Source organism: Crocodylus siamensis, chromosome 5, assembly GCF_052110815.1.
Source record: "Crocodylus siamensis isolate JL-2025a chromosome 5, ASM5211081v1, whole genome shotgun sequence".
NCBI lineage: Eukaryota > Metazoa > Chordata > Crocodylia > Crocodylidae > Crocodylus > Crocodylus siamensis.
In genome coordinates, this window is record NC_143399.1 from 11,929,810 (window position 1) to 11,950,149 (window position 20,340).

The 20,340-nt window shown below is 45.2% G+C and overlaps 1 long non-coding RNA gene across 1 annotated transcript in view; it reads right to left on the reverse strand.

Annotated features, from left to right (window-relative positions):
• LOC149863502 (uncharacterized) overlaps window positions 1-20,340 on the reverse strand; it is a 62,094-nt gene that overhangs the window by 16,684 nt on the left and 25,070 nt on the right. The window contains exon 2 of the long non-coding RNA XR_016442608.1: window positions 205-342. This is a non-coding gene — a long non-coding RNA (uncharacterized LOC149863502). The remainder of the gene's footprint in view (window positions 1-204; window positions 343-20,340) is intronic.

Sequence of the window (20,340 nt, forward strand, 5' to 3'; positions counted from 1 at the left end):
GTAAACAGATCTCTTGTACCTATCTGTAGTGCTTCTGTATGCCAGAAGCAGGAGGCTATGTTAATTGCCTGAGTTAATGGAAACTGTGTTTTGCAATTCCTCAGGATATAGTGCTTTTTTGCTGTTATATATTACTCATAAAAAACAGGAGTAGGTATTTATATAACCAAGAACCGTGCCTGTAACTATACGAACAATAGTCACCTCCCCTGGTGGTTTTCAAGAGGAGACTGGACAGTCACCTCGCTGGGGCACCCTGGTAGTCTTCCTGCCCAGAGCGGAGGGAAGAGGCTGGACCCGATGATCTGTAAGGTCCCTTCCAGCCCCTAACAATGTATGAATCTATGAAAAAAAATATGGGATCAATCATGAAAAAACATGTCAAAGTCACAACGTACCATGTAGTCATGTTCAGGATAGTTGGTAGGAGGGAAGGAGCTGCCTTGCTCTGAACCCATCTTACACAGTAGATGCCTTGCTGTGGCCCCAGTAGCCTGAACGGTCCTAGCTAAAGCAGTGATCTAGTCCAATAGGTTAGTGCCTCCAATAGGTCCCATTTTGTCCTCAAAGATGTATCCACTGGAAGGCTTGCCCTGTCCCTATGTGTTCATCCAGACACAGTGTGCTCATCCCAGCATACCTTTAGCTTGTCATCCTGCTACAGAAGGAGAAAAGCATTTTGTAAGCAAGGAGCACAGCACAGGACCTAACATGGGTGGTAGAAGTCCAATAATAGTAGGCATGATCCCATACCACTTCACCACTAAGCAATCTCCCATACCAGTGGAGATGCACTTCTGTTCTAACCATGCCATAATTAATACTGTTATACAGTGCTCTAATTCTCTGGCTGAATTATACTCTGGGCACAGACTAATTCCCATAAGAGGTAATGGCAAACTTCCCATTTATTTCAACAGCAGCAGAATCAGGACACAGATCCTTACAATAGTCTTGTTCTCAGTATACCAAATAACTGAACATTTCCTTATCTTGTGTGTCCCCCGCAATCAGTTTGGCCCAAAATACTACATGTGAAAATACCACCGTGAATTGTGACATACCCACAGTTTAACCTTTGGCACAAGAAATGCACAAAGAATGTTTGAAAGAAGGTAACGTTTAACACAGTTATAATAAAGGGTTTCCAAAATTAATGACAAGCCAAGGGTTTTGTATGCACCCAAGAACATGAAGTATTTTCCAGTTATGTGCCTTCCATCTACTGTGGAAGCCAATCTAACCTCAGATCTTACAACCTCTGCTGTGGTGTGGATAACTGAAATACCCAATATTTCTTTCTTCTCCCTGAAGGCTGCAATATGTTCACCAAGTTAATACTGAGCTACAGTTCCCATAGCACCCAGCTGTCTTCTTTTCTGTACTAACAGCCAACCACAAATAACAAATTATCGTAATGATATCCTTTGATGAGCTTCTTCACATCCCCAAACAAAGGCTTACTATTATACAGGGCTTGCAGTGTTAGACAATCCAGCCATCTGGGACCTGGAGTCGGTCACAATCACATCCTCTCAGCCAAGGTTTCAAGTGTCCATATGATAGTCTTCAGCCCCAAGACAATTAGAAGTAATGTCATGAGATGACTGGCAGATTGACGGCACTTCCATTGCAGCTTCTGTTCTCTTCTGAGCAACTCTTGTTATTTATGATAGACACTTTATGGCACTTGCCCTTATAAGCAAAAGCACTCACTTTCCTAACTCTGTCCTTCCGCTGACATCAATGAAAGGACTTCATTTGTCATTGGCTTCAAAAATATGAAGGCCCAAGCATTACTCTAGTTCAAGGGTGTCAAATATATGGTCTCCATCTGGCCTACCATGTGACTCCCAGTGGGGCAGGGAGCTCGGAGGCATAGTCAGCAGTGGGCATGGCCTGCCACAGAACCTGGGTCCCTGGGGGGGACATGTTCACTGGCAGTAAGGGGGCGCACCGGGGTTGTGCGCATGTAGCTTTTGCTCACCTCACGGCCTCACCACCACTTGTGCCACCTCCACCATAGCAAGTAGTGGCCACTGATGCTACCACAACTGCTGTGACCAACATCGCAGTGGCCACTGCCTCTGCCAAAACCACTGCCTCATGCCCTAGGCCAAATCCAGCTTGGGGCACAAGGTGAGTTTGTTGCACCTGCTCAAATCTAATACATGCACTGGTGTTTGAGAATCCCAAATAAGGCAACTTGTTGAACCTGATTCCCCTCTCACACTGGTGTAAATCAAAAGCAACCTTATGGAGTGGAGTCAAATGGGTGTGAAAATGATATATATGGGAGAAGCTCTACGCTATCACTGAAAAAACTGGCTTTCTAAAATGGGAGATTTTCCTCTTGCCACCAATTGCATTTTTTCCAATTCTGGAATGAAATATCTCGGCTAAGATGTTTATTGTATGCTTAAAAATCAGCCGATTATTGACATTGGTCCTTCTGAGGTTGAACAAGTAACACGTATCTTGACCACAACATTGCAGTCGATGTAGGTAAAATTCAAACATGGGTTCTCCTCCCGTTCACAGTGGTGTAAAAGGAGTAGGAAAATTCAGAATCAGGCCTGTGATTTTTAGCCATATTTAAGATAAGTGGTTGCTTGACTTCTCTCTCATTTATTCTGGTTGTGCACCCTAAAACCAATCAAGCATTATCTTTGTAACTCAGAGATCAAGCTCTGGGCTATAGCGTTACCAGATGTCGTTCATTCCTGCCCTGGCAAGTCACCCTAGAGTGCACGGTAAAAAGTGTGAATAAAATGACACAGTCCTCCTAACTGAAAGATTAGTGAGCGTGTTTATTTACTCAGCGTTACACAGTCCTTGTTTTATACTAAAATACATATGACTAACAACAAATATTTAAAGCTGGTGCCAGCTGGTTCACATAAGCATCCAACTTCGTTTCCATTTAGTGTACATTTAAAAAAAAATGGGAAAGCCTTCCCACATAGAAATCAACCCACCCAGAAGTTCGAAGTTCCAGAGCTGTATAGATATTTATTTCATTACTTGTTTCTACACGTTTCCCTTTTTCTTAAGGAGGCCTGGTGAAAAAGTCGGCCCAGGAATAGGCAATTTGAAATATTTTCAGGATCTGTCTCTCCATTTTTTTTTTCCAGATACTTCAAGGTAACTTTTCTCTGCAGTGTTTGCCCTTTTCTATCTCCTTCTCTGAATGTTTCTGCTCTGCAGGACAGTCCTTGCTTTAAAGTTCTTTTTTAATTCAGGACTTTGGTGGCCAATCCTCCTGGTTCCTTCTGCCCCACCAATTGATTCCTAGTAATTCATTTTTATTGCCTGTCCGAGTCATCTCCAAATCCCTCAGGAGCTCCACTCTCTATCCCCAGCTCCCACTTGTGTAGTTTGCACACTAATCGGTCTGCCTCTCCACTCAACTCTCCACTCACCATGTCTTTTCTCCTGAACTTTCATGGGCATCTAGCAAAAATATGATGCCCAAAAGAGTGAAAAGAAACCTTTTTCATGCATGTAATGTGTTGATAGGCCTTAAATGCTGGAGACTGCAAGTGAAAGAGGAACGGCAGAAATGCTCTGTTCAGCATCCACCCTCTGTCACTGTGTAACATAGGATTTGGGGCACGACGGACTTGTGGTCTGACCCAGTAAATGGAAGTTCTTATGTTCTAATGATAATGTCCCCTTAAATGATTCCCCTTGAATTTTTGGATCATTTAGGAGCAATTTGACTGGCAAGCTACCGTCAAATGAGTATTATTTCTTACAATCACTTATTAGGTTTTATAAGTCACTTCAGGCTTTTTTCCCCCTTCTATATCTATTGTGCCTTTTCACAGAAGAAAGACTCAAGATCTCAAGTGCAGCAATGCAATGTTGTTTCTTAGTCCCGTGCATTACGTGTCCTTTTGCACTTACACTTTATAATAGTACTGAAATCTGGGGAGAGTGGCCTGTCTTCTGCAATTTGGGATATCCAGGCTGGATGTGAAATCTTCATCCTTGGGAATTTATAAAAACAAGTTAGATAGACACTTGGCTGGGATGATTTAATCGGGGACAATCCTGCCTTGAGTAGAGGGCTGGACTTGATGACTCCTGAGGTCCCTTCCAACTCTGTTAAAACCCCTGCTTATCTCTGTTAGTCAAGTTTTCTGTCATAGATTCATAGACTAGAAGGGACCTCAGAAGATCACTGGGTCCAGCCCCCTGCACCAAGCAGGAAAGGTAACTGGGGGTCAGGTGACCCCAGCAAGGTGACTGTCTAGTGTCCTCTTGACGATTTCCAGGGTAGATGATTGCACCACCTCTGGAGGGAGCTTATTCCACAGTCTGGACTGCGAAGAAGTTTTTCCTAATGTTGAGCCTGAACCCATCTTCCAGGAGTTTGTGGCCATTACTCCTCATTTTCCATTGTAGCTATTACTCCTGTCTTTCTGCACTTCAGTTCCCTATTGTAAGATAATAGGCACCTAGCTTCCATGGGCACCGTAGAGAGAAATGCATTACAGAAGGGAGGATCTCAGATACTATGGTGTTGAGAACCACTGCGTACTGATGTGTAGCACACCCAAAATATACAAGTCATTCTGTGCTGTAAAGTGTGTTTCGTGTTGCTGTGTACCCTTCTGGCTGTAAAGCATGGTCATGTTTTTTGCGCGACATAATTGATGTATATTGTGCCTCCTTTAGGACTGGAGGGAACCACCTTCCATCGCCCTGATTGTGGCCAGACCAGTGCCTTACGATTCCTCAGCAGAACCTGTAAAACCAGTTTAGTGACTCTGGCCAAATCCCACCTCTGAATTGACTGGTCTGCATTAGCCATGTTCCAATGTGATGAGGTCAGGAAAGTTATTTAAGGTTCAGACCACCTGGGCTGGGGAGCTTACTCTTTGTTTTTCCCCTGGGTCCTCCGTGGAGGGGAGGGGGAACCCAGGAATGCTTGCTGGAGCCTGTGGGCAAGGTGGTGCAGAGAGTCAGGGTTTCAAGTCAAGTAGCCGGGTGGGGGTTTTGGACTGGGAATCCAGGACACGACCTGGTCGCTCACCTCCACAGCCACTCAGGCAGGAGTAGAGATCAGCGCTGCACAGCAGGTCAGCGGACTCCCATCAACAGGAATCCAGGGCAGGAGCAGAAATCAGTGCTCCCCAGCAGCTCAGTGGAGTTACACCAACTCACCGAAGGGCCCTTCGCAACGCAGAGGGAACCGGTGCCCCCAGCGGGCAGTGACGGCGAGGGAGACAACACACCCCAGTTCCCAGGAACTAACCTCTTTTGGGTTGAGACTCCCCGACTCTCAGACTGCAGAGCCTGGGTTCAAAGGCTCCCCAGCTGGGGAAGGGGTTATACAGGGTACACTTTGAACCAGGACGGTGTTTTTGTTTTGCTTGACCATACGGTGTGTTCTGGTGTTTGTCTCTGTAATAAATTTTGTGTTCATACGGCTTTGTTGGACACCCTAGTGATTCATTTAGCATTTCCCAGGTGGTCTGGGTGGGGGCTTGAGCCAAGGCGATATATATTTAGTACCCCAAAATTGAACCCAGACCTTCTTGCTGCTGACAGGTGCTCAGCCAAAGGGATACATCTGTACCTTAGATCAGCAGTTTTCAACCTTTTTCATTCGCAGAGCCTGAAAAAATTTCAAACAGAGGTGCAGACCCCTCTGGAAATTTTGAATGGAAGTGAGGAGCTCCTTTAATTGTAAGTGTGGGTACTCACATACTTTTAATTGATTATAGTCATCTTTCACAGAGCCCATAGACATGGTCTGCTGACCCTCAGGGGTCTGCAGACCACAGGTTGAAAATCACTGCCTTAGCAGTATTCATAGTTAGTACTATCTGAAGCTATAAACTTTTTTCAGAGTGCTTCCAAACATGAAGTCCTTTGTGTCCCCTTGAATTACCTAAGGATATGCCCTGTAAGTTCTTCATCTGGGATAAATCAGTATAGCTCTATTGACTTCACTGGATTCGCATCAACTTTCTCAAGCTCAGGATTTGGCCCAAGGTATTTTGCTATGCTGATTTGTTCATTGTCTTAAATGATCACCAGTTTTAGCATTAAGAGAGAACTTTTCTCAAAGACAGAGACCACAGATGAGCTTTGTCTTCTTTTGGAGCATAGGATCACCCATGTTAATCAAGTGGTTGTAACCTTTCTCGCCGCTTTCCTGTTGTACCAGGGGACCAAAATGTCACATATTCTCAGCTACTGAATGGGCATGCACTTCCTGTTAGGAAGTATGATTGAAGCAGAGAATTGAACAGTGGGTTTATTTGCACAACTGTAGTGGTACACCTCAACTCTGAGGGGTCCATCCATTCATGCCCATGAATGCTCTCCAGAGCCAGGTATACAGCTACTCCTTGCTTAATGTCATAGTCACGTTCTTGAAAAATGTGACTTTCTAACAAAATGACTTTAAGAAAATCCAATTATGCCACAGTAGTTGCCTACTAGCAGGTGGCGGCCAAACAATGTTATAACCGAACATTGCGCGACTTTAAACAAGGATACTCTCTAATAGATCAGCAACGTAATAATGAAACATCATTAACCGGGACCATGTTAAGTGAGGAGTACCTTTACAGGGTCCAGGGTCATTCCCTGTGGCCTTTGTCAGACACACTGGAGACCAAAAATTCAAGAGGAAGCACGAAGGGACAGTCCTAGGACACCTCAGGGGTATATTTTTGGGTGTAAAGCCTGACAGTTATGAATGTGAAGGGGGGACCCACTTGGGCCAATTATTCTGGGACCTGGTGCTGCGGTGGAATAGACAAGCCCTGTCTGAACTAACCTATCAATGAAAGAGCCATTTGGCTGGTGTGCAAAATAAAAGTGCTTCCTTACCCCACTTCTTCTGTCCTGATGCACATGGAGAACAGGCAGTAAGATTCAGCCCTGATTCCTTATTATGCTTCTTTACAAAGAATCATAACAGATGGCCCAAAAAACCAGCTACATATAGTCACGGCTTTCCCCTTTTGCCCTATGTTTCACTGCATGAATTTGCATAGGAAAAGCACTGCAGTCTAGTGAGTGTTCTCCTCCTGGGTGAATAAGCTCAGTGATGACATTTGTGAAGATAAGCTCATTAGACATTTGTGATTAGCTTTAGCTCCTAAAAATGCTTTGAAGATGGTAAGCACAATGCACATGCTAATTGCTGCTCAGAGAACTTAACTTACTGAACTTTTGTGCAAAACATTTTTAATTGCTCAATAGAGACGGCGCACGGTGCAAAGGAAAAAGCACGGACCTTCCTCCTTTGAGGTAAGAAGGTAACAGGGTTGGATTCAGAACTCAAGAAGTGCGTCAGAAACCGGCCACGGATGCAGGCAAAAGGAGTTTCAGTTCATCAAACCTCAGGATCAGAAGAGAACCCAGAGCTGAACTTCTCCAATTCCACCTGTCCCTTCTAAAAAGTCTGCTTTATTGCAGTACATTGTGCTTTATTACAGTACATAAGCATATACTAAACAGAGCATGAAAGACAGACTGCAGAGTGCTATAGAGAGCTCTGATTGACGCTGGTGTGCAGTGATGACAGCATTATGTTTAGCTTTCATTTTTGGAGGCTAAGTGGCTTACATGTGGTCCTATTTAAAGAATATCTGGGTGGCAGCTGCACACTCTTGTTTGCTTGTGAGAGGGAAATGAACTTTTAAGTACAGAAATGTTGTAAAGAAAGGGTGCTGAAATGCAGGGCTCCACATGGTTATCACCAAAATAAACTCATCACAAAGCAAGGCGGTGTCCTGCTTGGCCAAGATTTTCAAAATGTGACAAGTGATTTAGGTGCCTCAAATTCAGGTGTCCAAGCTGAAGATGATATGATTTTCAGCAAATAAAGAGGTTTTGCCTTGTGAAAATCTGGCTCTTTCGAAGTTGGGCACTGAAAATTGCTGGTCTTTTTTCACCATTGTGGAATTTATGTTTAAAAACACTGAGGACTGGATCTTCAGGGAGGCTGAGAACCTACTTTATCGTTGTAGGGCATTCGTAGGATCTACAAGAAACAATTATTTTGATGGGTTGGCATCCCAGCTCACTGACAACGTGTCAGTTCACCTACAACCTACAGATTTCTGGCTCTGGGCAGTGTCTGAAGGATTTTGTCCCTTTCTTCTCCATTTGTAATCACTGTGTTTGGCGTTACCAAGATTGTAAGGCCAGAAAAAAGGTGAGCTGATACACACCAAGGCAAGTTGAGGTAGGAACATTTGTAACGGTTTCTGAAAGCGCTCCCCTTAATGTAAAAGGGGTGGCGGTGACCCCAGGAACGTTTCTTTTTTGGGAAGTGTGGTGGGCGGGCCATCCTCTTTTCATAAAATGCCTTTATTCATTAGGCCTGGCAGACTCTTACATCTGTTTATTGTTTGATGGGATTTTAAACCCCCCGGGTGGCCCGTGGTCGAACGTATAAACGTGCTCCAGACTTCTTCTTATGGATGATGGCTGAAGATGACCTCGAGCAAAATAGCTCTGCTCTTCCCATTTATCCTAGCAAGCAATATTTTTTGTTCCTTTTCCTTTTTCTTTCCTGTGGCATGGAGTGCCCCCGCAGCTCAGCGGTCTAGGAGCCAACAGCAGTGGCAGAGCGAGGCTTGTCTCGCCTTCGGCCTCAAGTAAGGTTTTCGTAGTAGGGCTGCAGAGCGAGCGAGCCCTGCCAAGACGAAATGGTCACTTGCAGCAGGGTTGTGGCCTCCGGTGCCAAAAGACATCGAGGCTGCCAGCAGAGGGCTGAACCAGCAAAATGTCAGTTTATTTATACTTTCCAGCGTGTGCATAATGTTTGCACTGTACTCTGCTCTCCGGGGAGCGCCGAAGGGAGGGAAGGGGAGGGAAGTCTGTGCAGAGCAATATATTGTTTATACATCATAAATAGATATTTCTTAAGGGAACTGGTTCACGGCTGACGAGCAGGAAAAACAAAATCTTTTATTAGAGCTTAAGGATGATCTCCTCAACCGTTTCTAGCCACCCCGTTCCTGTTTGGGCTGTGGGCCCCTAAGGGGAGTATCTGTGCCCTGGTGTCACGCAGTGCCATTATCCTGGCAACGCCCCATGCCCCCACATGGGCTGACATGCTCCGAATCCCAACATTTGCTAGGGAGACCTGGCAAGGATGGCTTCAAGTGGCCATTTTCAGGCACACCTGAGGCAACACGACCTCGCTGAGGAAACGAGTGGCCCCAACCCAGCACTGCCATGGAGGAGACAATGCCTAAACACTATTCTAGATCTAAACCTGGGTTTTTTTATCGTGCCCAGTTTCCCCTAGGCACCCATGAGCACACGGGTTTGGTTACAATGACCACTTTCTCTGCGTGGCCCTGATTTTAGGCAGAGCTCAGAAAAGTCTGGGAATGGTCTGACAGTGAGCCACAAGGGACTATCCAACAGCTGGGGATTTGCAGACTGTAGCAGGGCTCCTCCTCTTCCTTTGTCAGGTCTCCGGGTCCCTGGCCTGTGGAATGGGCATGGAGGCACTGAAGCCAGCTCTGTTGCTTTTTTCCCACTGAGACATTCCCATGCCAGTGCAGGCTCTGTCAGGCTACTTGTGGCCAAGCTGTCCTCTGGTGGACTTAGCTAATGGTGGCAAAAAAGAAAGCAGAATCTGTACCTGCTGCAACAGATCAAGCCTGAACCAATTTGACTCTAATTCCAAGACTCCGTGAAAGTTGGGACCCATTATGGAATGAAAACTCTAGTTTTAACACACAACAACAAATATATATTCACAAATCTACATCTGGATTGTTTTCATTTTGTGCATAACTTATCTTTTCTATTCCTCTTTAAATAACGCACAGTATTTGCAATAGCTAAATTCATAGGGGAAGACGACTGCCTTCAGATGCAGAATGAAAGCGGGTCCTAGCAGACTTCTTGGCCCTGAGTGATCACTGAGCAGCACATTTGTCCATCAGAAAATTTGCCTGAAGTTTACGTGGATGTCTTCAGCCTTCAAAAATGCACTACCATTTCTCAAATGTTGTTAGTTGGGAAGTGTAGTGTTTGTGGGCATCATGTTTTTAGAGCCTCTTCTCTGAGTAGCAGAGATTCAAATCCAAGGCTTGCCTGCAGCAGTGGAAGAATGATGTAACCCTCCTTCCAGATACGCTGTAGAAGAATTCAAGTGACCCAGGCATAACCTCGTCCAACTCTGAATAGCATCGTGCTGTACCATTTCAAGCTCCTGTTCATATCAGCTGTGGTAAGTGTTTTTACTATTTAAATTGACTTTTGACATCTATTTCACTCAGGGCTTGCTAAACTGCTGCCTCTAGTGTCGTTAGAGGGCTATCTAATTCCATCTCAGGTTATGCAGGTTTCTGGAAGTATGTATTTTGTCAGACAGAGACGAATCACTGTGCATCCAAGCAGATGTCCTCAGCAAGGCTTTAGGGTATTAAAAAATGTACAAAGGAAACTTCTTCATTCTGATAAAACCCAGAAGTAACTTGACAAGGCCAATGACAGAAATGTCAAATTAGATTGTGGGCCGTGCTACTGGGGGAGTTCTCGTTCACACGAGAACATTGCTGGGGTTGAGGAACCAAGTGGTGCAGGGCACCCCTCCTCTTGCTTGGCTGCAGAGGTCAGCATCTTTGATATGGTGAGACCAAAGCCATACAGGCAAAGGATATTGCTGATTTCTGTAGTTATAGATGGGCTGTGGACTAGCCCAAGGGAGGCGAATTAATGAATACATCTGTCATGCTGACAGAAGGAATAATGGGAACAAGAATGGAAGAAAGAAAAATCCAGTTATAAAGGGCTCGTGTTCATGGCTCTGAAACAATAAAAGGTTAAACTGGTAACAAGATAGTTCCTCTGACAAATTTCTTCCGAGAGCTAGGTAAACCTCTAAATGGCTTCAGTGTGTAATGACTGGTGCATTTTGAGGTGAGAAAATGAAAAAAGGAGAGAGACTACAAAAGCTTAGGTGAAATCCTATGTCATTTCACTCTGGCATTATCTAATCCTGTTAGAGCTTCTGGATTCTCTTCTCTGAGACTCACTGCTTCTGCTAATCAGGAAAGCCAATGCCTTATATTAGTTTGCAGAGTGAGAATCCAGATGTCAGAATTTGAGGTGGTCACTAGAACTGCTGCTCACAATCCATGTACCTTGGAAGGTGACATTTTGCATGGATGGCACTTACTTTGGATAGAGTATTTAGCCAACGTCAAGAAATGGATAGTTAATGCAGGCTGTATCAGCTTTTATGAAAGGAAATGGGTACCCAGGAAGGAAAATGTTGATGGCAATGCTGTATCCAGAACAGAGGCCTAGAGCCATGCTTCCACAGAAGTCACTAGGAGCTGATTAGCGGTGTTATTTATCATTCGGTGGTGTTGTTTACAATATTCAAAGGGCTGCGCGGCAGGACAGTAGGAGGCACTCCTGCATTGAGCCACCTGCCTCACTGTGCCCAACCAAAAGCCAAGCTCTGAGTGCCTCCCCTGGGGCACCTCACGTCTGGCTGACCCCTTTCCTGGAGCACACCCACAAGCCTGGGCTAACCACTGCCGCCACCCAGGGTCTGTTCTGTACTCAGGCCCTGTGCTCCCCCGGGGTACACAGGCCTTGTAGATCCTGAGGGTGCTTAACCCACTGTAAGAACTTGGGGTTCTTCCTTTAACCTGAAGCTCCAAAAGTAGCTTCCCTTAGCTGTTGTAATTATTTTGCCCTTGCTGTGTGTTATAACCTTTTGTAATAGGTGGCCATGTTCGCATACATCAGCTAGAGGTTTGCTAAGTGAATAAGAGACTCTAGGGCGGCAGTATAGGAGAAACATGCGGTTGGGATTTTCCACACAGGGTTTCTCAAGGGGAAGTCCAGGGTCTGTCAGTAATGTGACAGTCACCGCTCCGAGCCAATGAAGAAGTGCCACACGCAATTAGACCACCCTGCATCACTGAGGGTATAAAAGACATTGCGCTGTGAACTTTGGGGTCTTTGCGCGCCGGACGGAACGTACCCACGGAGCAGTTCGAACACGGAGCGACCTTCGGCCCGGCCAGCCGGAGGGGAGGACGCCAGACGCGCCTGATCCTGGCGACCAACCCCGGAAACACCTCGCCAGAAAACAGCAGCGGTCTCACCTGTCACTAGGGCGCGTGAGACGTGGTGAGTGTGTGCTCACTGGTGGACACAGCACCATTGATTTTGTTTTGTTTTGCACCTCATTAATAAAGTTGAGCCTGACCACCTATAACAACGCAAAGCGTGATCTGCTGTAAGCCCGACTATTGAAAGATCCTGTAACATTAGCCAGACAAGCCATGGGGATAAAAAGATATGCCCTACCCTTCTCCAGCATGTACCACACAGCTTGTTACAGTGGATAGCTTTATTGGGTAGAGAGGGTAGGCTTGGAGAGAGGTACCAGTCAGAGACGTATCGAATGAATAACCTGAGCAAACAGAAGTGGCATGGTAGCTTTTCTACATGCCTTTAGATCTGGCTAAATTTCAGGTAAGTTAAGAGAGCTCCAGAGGCCGTGTGCTTGCTCCATATTCACAAAATATGTCTCCTCCCCCTTATACACCTGTCATGACCTCATCACTAAGTTACCACCAGAAGCATCCCCATTGGATCCTGCCTGGTGCTTCCAAATGACATCACCTTCCCAGCAGGCGAGGGGACTATTCACATGACCTGCAGTGGTGGGGAAACTGAGACGATGGGAGCAGATCCCTCTTCCCTCAGGAATCTCTCCAGCTGGGTCACAACTCAGTGTTAAATAAAGCAGATTGCAGACTGGAGGGGTTATTCCCCAGTGTTAAATAAAACTGCAGACTGGAGGGGTGATTCCTCCACAGGCAGCTTCCCTTGACAATGCATTATACATCTAAAAACATTATGTTTTTGTCACTGGTGAGGTAAGTCCTGGTGCTCCCTAGCCAATGCAGAATTGTGATCACTTCATGAGTGCTATATGACTGCCTTTAGACAAATCATAAGATATGAAAATGATATTTCCTGTACTGGAGTGCACATTTTTTAGTTTGCTTTAACAGAAAACTATGTCTGAGAAAACTATAATATCTCTCCCAGAAGCACCTTGACAGATGAGAAAATGTAGGACTAGGGAAAAAATATTTAAATATACCAACGTACTGGTCTGTAGTTACAAGTCCACTTTTTTTTTTACCCTATTCTGCCTAAATAAGTCTCCATGCAGCTTTGAACAATGATGGGTGTAACAGTGGATTTAGATTATAGCAATGTTACTCAGACTAAGGATGATTTGCAGATAATGCCTCTCTTCCCACTTTCCTATTTAAATGACTGGATGAATATTGTCATTTTTAATGCCACTTGAGGGAGACAGCTAACAGACCACACTGTGGGGAATGGTTTTTCCTTGAAAACTTAGCTTTTAATTCTATCAGGGCACATCTACATGTGCCCCAATGGTGCCGTTGTTACATCGTCATAGCAATGCACTATAATGAGGGAGAGCATTGGTATGCGAAAGTAGCTACGGCATTGCAGTTTTTGCCCACCAATGCAGTGCGTTGATACAGTGACATATCATCACATGTAGATGTGCCTTCTGTCTGGTAATGCCCTCACAGCAAACCACTTCACGCGACATGGCTTTGTACTATTTCACTAAGTTATTTAAAAATTTTAATACAGAAAATAGTTTAAAAACTGTTTTAAAACCTTAAAAAAGGGCAATCCTTTTCATATTTTTCGAAGATTAGGCTACAGCTCAAGTGCGAGGTATGAGTTTACAGCCAAATGACTATGAAATTCTACAGACTTTGGTATGAAAGGGCAGGTATACATGAGTGTGGAGGCTGCTCCGATGTGCTGGACTTCCAGTGCCTTGGACCAGACTTGATTAATCGAGTCTGCTGGAGGGTGGCAATTGCTGCACTTCAGTAGCCTCCTGCGTCTCAAATATCAGCGTCTCTGTGCTTAAAAATGGTGGAGGGGGCCACTGGAACTAAACTTGTTCAACGAGCTTTCATTCAAACACCCCCACCTCCATTTTTAAGTGTGGGCATGGGCAACTGGTGCCACCTTAGTCAGGAGAGGCATGTGCCCTCCCCAAGGACCAGTCAGCGATCGGGGGGGGAGGGCAGTCCCCTGTGGCCAATCTCACCGACAGAAGGGAGGCAGAAGAGCAAAACTCACTGACTGGGAAGCCGTGCTACATCCACCGTTCCCAATCCCAGCTGGGGCTCGCAGGGGGGCACCAGTGCTCCCACCTGCCCTCCCTGCCCATTGCCTAAGCGGGGAGAGCAGCCAGTCAGGGGATGCACCAGTGCTCTCAAGGGGTGCATGTGCACCCCCGCCCATCCCCGTGCACCCCCTGTGCATCACCACTGAGTGCGGGGATGCTGACATAGCAGACGTGGTGGCGCTTTAATGAAAGCTGCTCTCGGAGCCACTCTAATTAAAACACCCCCGCCACTGGAGCACTTGTAAAAGTGCCAAAAGTGGCTGGGCTTAAATGATTGTACTGGTCTCTTTTTGTTCTGTGTGTCACAGAGGCCAGAGTATGTTGCAAATATTCATTTTTATGTGGCTTTCAGTGTCACATTCTTATTGATGCAAGTATTTGACATTGTTTCTTCTGTCATGATTCCTACAAAAGCATTGGTTTTGATTCTTTTGCCATGTTCTGAGATATCTTCCTATCAGGGAGGTCAACGTTGTCTTAATGTTTTCATGGCCTCCCCCCATCCTCTGAATCAGCCTGTGGTTTCGTGTTTTGCACTTTTATCATATTTTTTTGGGGTGGGGATGAGGACTCTTGTTTTATTCTGTGTTTGTACAGCATAACAAAGAGGGCTCTCTCTGGATTGCAACTACTATTAAAAAATAACAGTAATTAATAAAGCACTCACAAGTATACCAGGATCCAGAACAAGGCAGACAGAGAAAGAATGAACAGAGTAGCATCTGAGGCAATCAGTTTAACAGCAGACATGATGCAACATGTGAGGATAAATAACAATAAGGAGAGGAGGCCTCTTTCCAGTAAGAGCCAGGAGCACGCCAAAATTAAGTTCAGGTCTTTTTTGACCTTGGACTCCACGAAGAACTGTGGTACTTCAAGGTCCTGTCATATTTTTGCAGGATTATATCCTCTCTCCTGCCTGAGAACTTAAGGCAGAAATACAATGTCTTCTTTCATGGATAATGAATTATTTTGTCATGATGGTTACAGAAGAACTTGACAATGAATAAGGTATCCGGGTTGCAGCCATATTGGTCTAGAGAAAAAGGCAATCAGGACTTGTAGTAGAGATGATATCTTTTATTAGACCAACAAGATTTTTACAAAAAAAATTCTTTAATTTCATAGATTTCATAGACGTTAGGGCTGGAAGGGATCTTGGAAGATCATCAAGTCCAGCCCCCTGCCCCGGGGGCAGGAAGTCAGCTGGGGTCATAGGATCCCAGAAAGAAAGACATCCAGGTTTCTCTTGAAGGTGTTCAATGTAGGTGCTTGAACCACCTCCGACGGCAGGCTGTTCCAGACCTTGGGGCCTCGGACAGTAAAGAAATTCTTCCTTATGTCCAGCCTGAAACGGTCTTGCAGGAGTTTGTGACCATTCGACCTCGTCATCCCTTGGGGCACTCTGGTGAACAAACGTTCCCCCAGATCCTGGTGGTCACCCCTGATAAACTTATAGGTGGCCATCAGATCACCCCTGAGCCTGCGCTTTTCCAGGCTAAAGAGCCCCATGGCTCTCAGCCTGTCATCGTAAGATCTGTTTTCCTGACCTCTGATCATGCGCGTGGCTCTCCTCTGGACTCTCTCCAGCTTCTCCACATCCCTTTTGAATTGTGGAGCCCAAAACTGGACGCAGTACTTGCAAGCTTTCAGGCGCAAACACCCTTCATCAGGCATTGGAGAAAAGATTGTTAAAGTTCTCCTGGGTAGAAATGAAAGTTCATGTTTCACAGGATTTCACAGAGGAGCCAATAGATGGAAAACTCCTCTGGGCAGTCCGTTCATAGCACAGTCACAAAGAATAAGCCACTGAAGTGCGGAGACTCCTGTCTGCTGTGCTGCCTAATATTGTCTAATTGTTTTTTCCTTGTCTCTTGTCTCTCACTGAGATTCTAAATTCTTCAGGACACATTTCTCTGATTTTTGCAATAATTCTGCTCCCTTTGAGGCTCAGCTTTCAGAATGTGCTGTAAAATTCAATGATATCATACTTCTTTGGATCACCCCTTTTTTAAACAGCAGAAGCTTAATTCCGCTAAATTTTAGTAGGAACTATGGTTTACTGTACAAGCAGTTGTATTGAGTTACGAGTTCTTTCCCGACAACTTTATAACCATGTTCTTAAAGATGGTCAGAATTATTCAGCATTTGAAATATAACTTGCGCTGGCCTCCCCCCGCCCCTTGAGAATAATTTCCTGATTGTTACAGGTTGTTAAAAAAATCAGAAAAGATTTTGTTGAGAAAAGCAGTTTTGTGAAAAATCGAAATGTTTTGTGGAAATGTGTCTACTTTGATGAGATAGTTCTACAGAAAAAGAAGGTTGGATATTTTCCTTTAACTTTATTATTTTTGTTCCTTTTGTTTTGATCACATATTATTAAAATATTCAATGCAATAGCACATTGTGTTTTATATATTTAATATTTTGGCATAATAAAAAGTCAGTGACTTGACATTAAAGAAACAAGTAGTTTGATATTATCAAAATGAAACATGCCCATGGTTCCAAATCTCAATCTACTAGAATTTTCCTACCAAGTGAATTTCAGTGTTTCACGTTTTTGTTCTAATTCAGAACATTAAAAACAAAAATTCGAATCACCCACAAAAGGGGAATTCTGCTTTTTGAGCAGATATATTCACTTATATTTAAGAGTTATGTATCCTTTCATGATCAAGGCTTATGCTAGGGGCATATGTTTTATCCTGTACCAGAAACTTCAGCTCTGACTCTCGTTAAATATTTTCTGAGGCTAAGGACAGAAGTTAGGCATAATCTGGTATAAGGGATCGGAAACTGGTTCAAGTCTGTAGCACAACAGAAATTCAGTGCACATAAACTGCTTTTCAAATAGCCAAAACCAATTTAAGATAAACCTGGATGGATGTAGTATCAGACTTAACTGATTTAGATTAAATTCGTTTATTGAACTTCTGTCCCAGATCCCTCCCAGATTCAAATTAACTCACAGCCCCCTCAACAACCCAGGATGTTTTGCACCTCCCCCAGAAGACCCTCTCTTAGGGTGGGCAGGCTAGCCTTGGCCCAAGCTGTCTGTTTCAGCCCAGCAGGGAGCTGTGCTAGCACCCCCAAGCTTGTGGCCTGGGCAATTGCAGGCATGTGGCTGCAAATCTGGAATCAAAAGTGAATGTTTGTTCACTTGCTTATTGGTTCAGTCTATGCAGGTGAGACTAACCTGTGAAGATTGAATTGATTCAGCCTTGGACTTTTTGACTGCTTGTACTTAGCCTGGTTGTTTGTCAGCTATCTGTATGCCCTGATATCTCTACATAGCAACTCTAATAAATATGGCTAATTCTTACACTACTGAAAATGAGGGGACAGATTCTCTGGCCTATTTCCACTCTTTCCTTTAGCCAGGAATTCCAGCACAGAAGATAGAGCTTGTCTCTTCCTCCTGCAGTCACCTATGGACGTGATAAGCCAGGTGATGTGGGAGGCAGACAGGGGGAGGAAATAAGCATCACTTTCCAATGATCTCAAGATAGTGGACAGTAGTTTCATAGTTTCATAGTTGGTCGGGTCAGAAGGGACATGAGCAGATCATCAAGTCTGACCCCCTGCCATGGCAGGAAAGAGTACTGGGGTCAAACGACCCCGGCACGGACACCCTCCTCTTAAAGACCCCCAGGGTAGCTAGCACCACTTCCCTTGGAAGCTGGTTCCAGATCCTAGCAGCCCTGACCGTGAAGTCACACCTCCTGATGTCAAGTCTGAATCTACCCTCTGCCAGCTTGTGACCATTATTCCTGGTCACTCCTGGTAGAGCTTGGGGGAACAGGGACTCCCCCAATGCCTGCTGGTCCCCTCTGACTAGTTTGTAACAGGCCACTAGATCCCCCCTCGGCCTTCTCTTGTGGAGGCTGAACAGGTTCAGGTCCTGTAGCCTCTCCTCATAGGGCCTGCCCTGCTGCCCCCGATCATGCAAGTGGCCCTCCTCTGGACACTCTCCATGTTGTCCACATCCCTCTTGAAGTGCAGTGCCCAGAACTGGACGCAGTACTCCAGCTGCGGCCTGACCAGTGCCGCACAGAGGGGAAGGATCACCTCCTTGGACCTGCTCAAGATGCATCTGTGGATGCAGGACAAGGTGCAGTTGGCCTTCCTGACTGCGTTCCCACACTGCCGGCCCATGTTCATCTTGGAGTCAATGATGACTCCAAGATCCTTTTCCGCCTCTGTACTGAAGAGAAGGGAGTTCCCCAGCCTGTAGGTATGGTGCCGGTTGTTCCTCCCCAGGTGCAGCGCCTTGCACTTGTCAGTGTTGAATCCCATCCTGTTCTCATCCGCCCACCCTTGTAACCTGTCTAGGTCTGATTGCAGCCTATTTCTCCCTTCTAGCATGCCCACATCTCCCCACATCTTAGTGTCATCAGCAAATTTGAACGCGGTGCTTTTTACCCCCTCGTCCAAGTCACTGATGAAGATGTTGAACAGTGCGGGCCCGAGGACCGAGCCCTGTGGGACCCCACTGCCCACATCCCTCAAGGTCAAAAATGACCCGTCCACCACCGCTCTCTGGGTATGGCCCTCCAGCCAGTTTGTGACCCATTTGACTGTGTAGGTGTTGACACCACAGCCCCCCAGTTTCTTAATGAGAACGGGGTGAGAGACAGTGTCTAAGGCCTTCCAAAAGTCCAGAAAGACCATGTCCACTGCTACCCCTGCATCTCAGTACTTTTAGACCCCTTTCCGGTTGGGCTAGGTTAGCCTATAATGGAGCTAGGAGGTGGCCTGAAGAATTGCCCCCCTCCCCCTGCTCCCAGTTCACAGAATATAATGTCGGTGAACTACAGAAGACATACATAGGCAATGTTATACACTGCAGAAGGCACCAGCTCAGTGAGCTTCACGCTCGATTTTATTCCTTTCACTTAGCAAATCCCTGTTCGAGTCAGCAACTGGAATCTTTCATCACATCTGTTAACGTCTTTCACAAACATTCTGGCTGCTGCTATCTTTTCATCATGTAGCATATTCTGATCAGGAGATCAACAGAAATTCCCAACTCTCAACTTACTGCCATCCAAAAAAGACTGGCTGAGCTGTAGTCCCAGGGTGCAAAGGGGCTGCTAAAGAGCTGAAAACAGGCTCCTTTGTATTTTAACAATGTGGTGCCTCTTTTGCCTTGCACAAGTGATGCAGAAGGGGCCTGAGCACTTGCATGGGAGTAAGGCCTGTGTTTAGAGTATGATTAGGCTGACAAAGAGTGACTAAAGTGCTGTATCTGTAGACCTCAGTCCAAGCAGCTGTGATTTAGTCTGTTCAAAGTGGTGCTGACAAGGAACCTCTCAAACTTCTAGTGAACTGAACTGCCACTGTATTGACTCAACTGTATTCGGAGCAGCCACATTGATGCACTCTCCAGTAGCAAATGACTGGGAAAGGATATAATTTATTGCTTCTAGTGGCCTCCATGATCAATGCTGCCTTGGTACAAGAAATATTGCTACTGCTGTTAGCATTAGAGGTGCTTGGAACAAAACACTGCAGACACTGATTCGTCAAAACCTTTTTTTTTTTAAATCCCTTGACTGATTTGGGACAGAGAACACCATAGGAAACAACCATCTCTTTTACAGGCAAACGTGTAAAAATGGCAGCCGTTTACTAGATATTCCAGTGTTTTACAAGATTAACGCAGCTCAAGTAAAATTTACTAGGGGAAAAATGTACAACTTCAAATGGCAACGTTTCCTTGAGCTCTGAATCCATGTGTTTTGATCCCAGCGTCTTTTGATGGAGGGGCACCAGTCGTACAGTTGGTGTAGTGCAACTGCAAAGCTGAAAACCAGTTATGCCTTGTGCAGATGAAAGAGACTGATTTAATGCTTCTACGTGGACCACTTACATGTTGCAAAGGGATTCTCGCAATGCTGTTATGGGGACTGGAAAGGGTTTCCAAGGACCTGCTTTAGAGCGCAAGTGCTGCAGAGGTGTTGTTAGCAAAATCAGAAAAAAGCCACTTTGTATTCTGCTTATAGCTTTACTTCACATTAGCTCACTATTAGCTAAATCACTAAACTACACTAAAATGTTGCTTTTGTTAACATTTTCCTACAAATATTTTGGTATTTTCATTGAAAACCTGGTTTTCCAGTCAT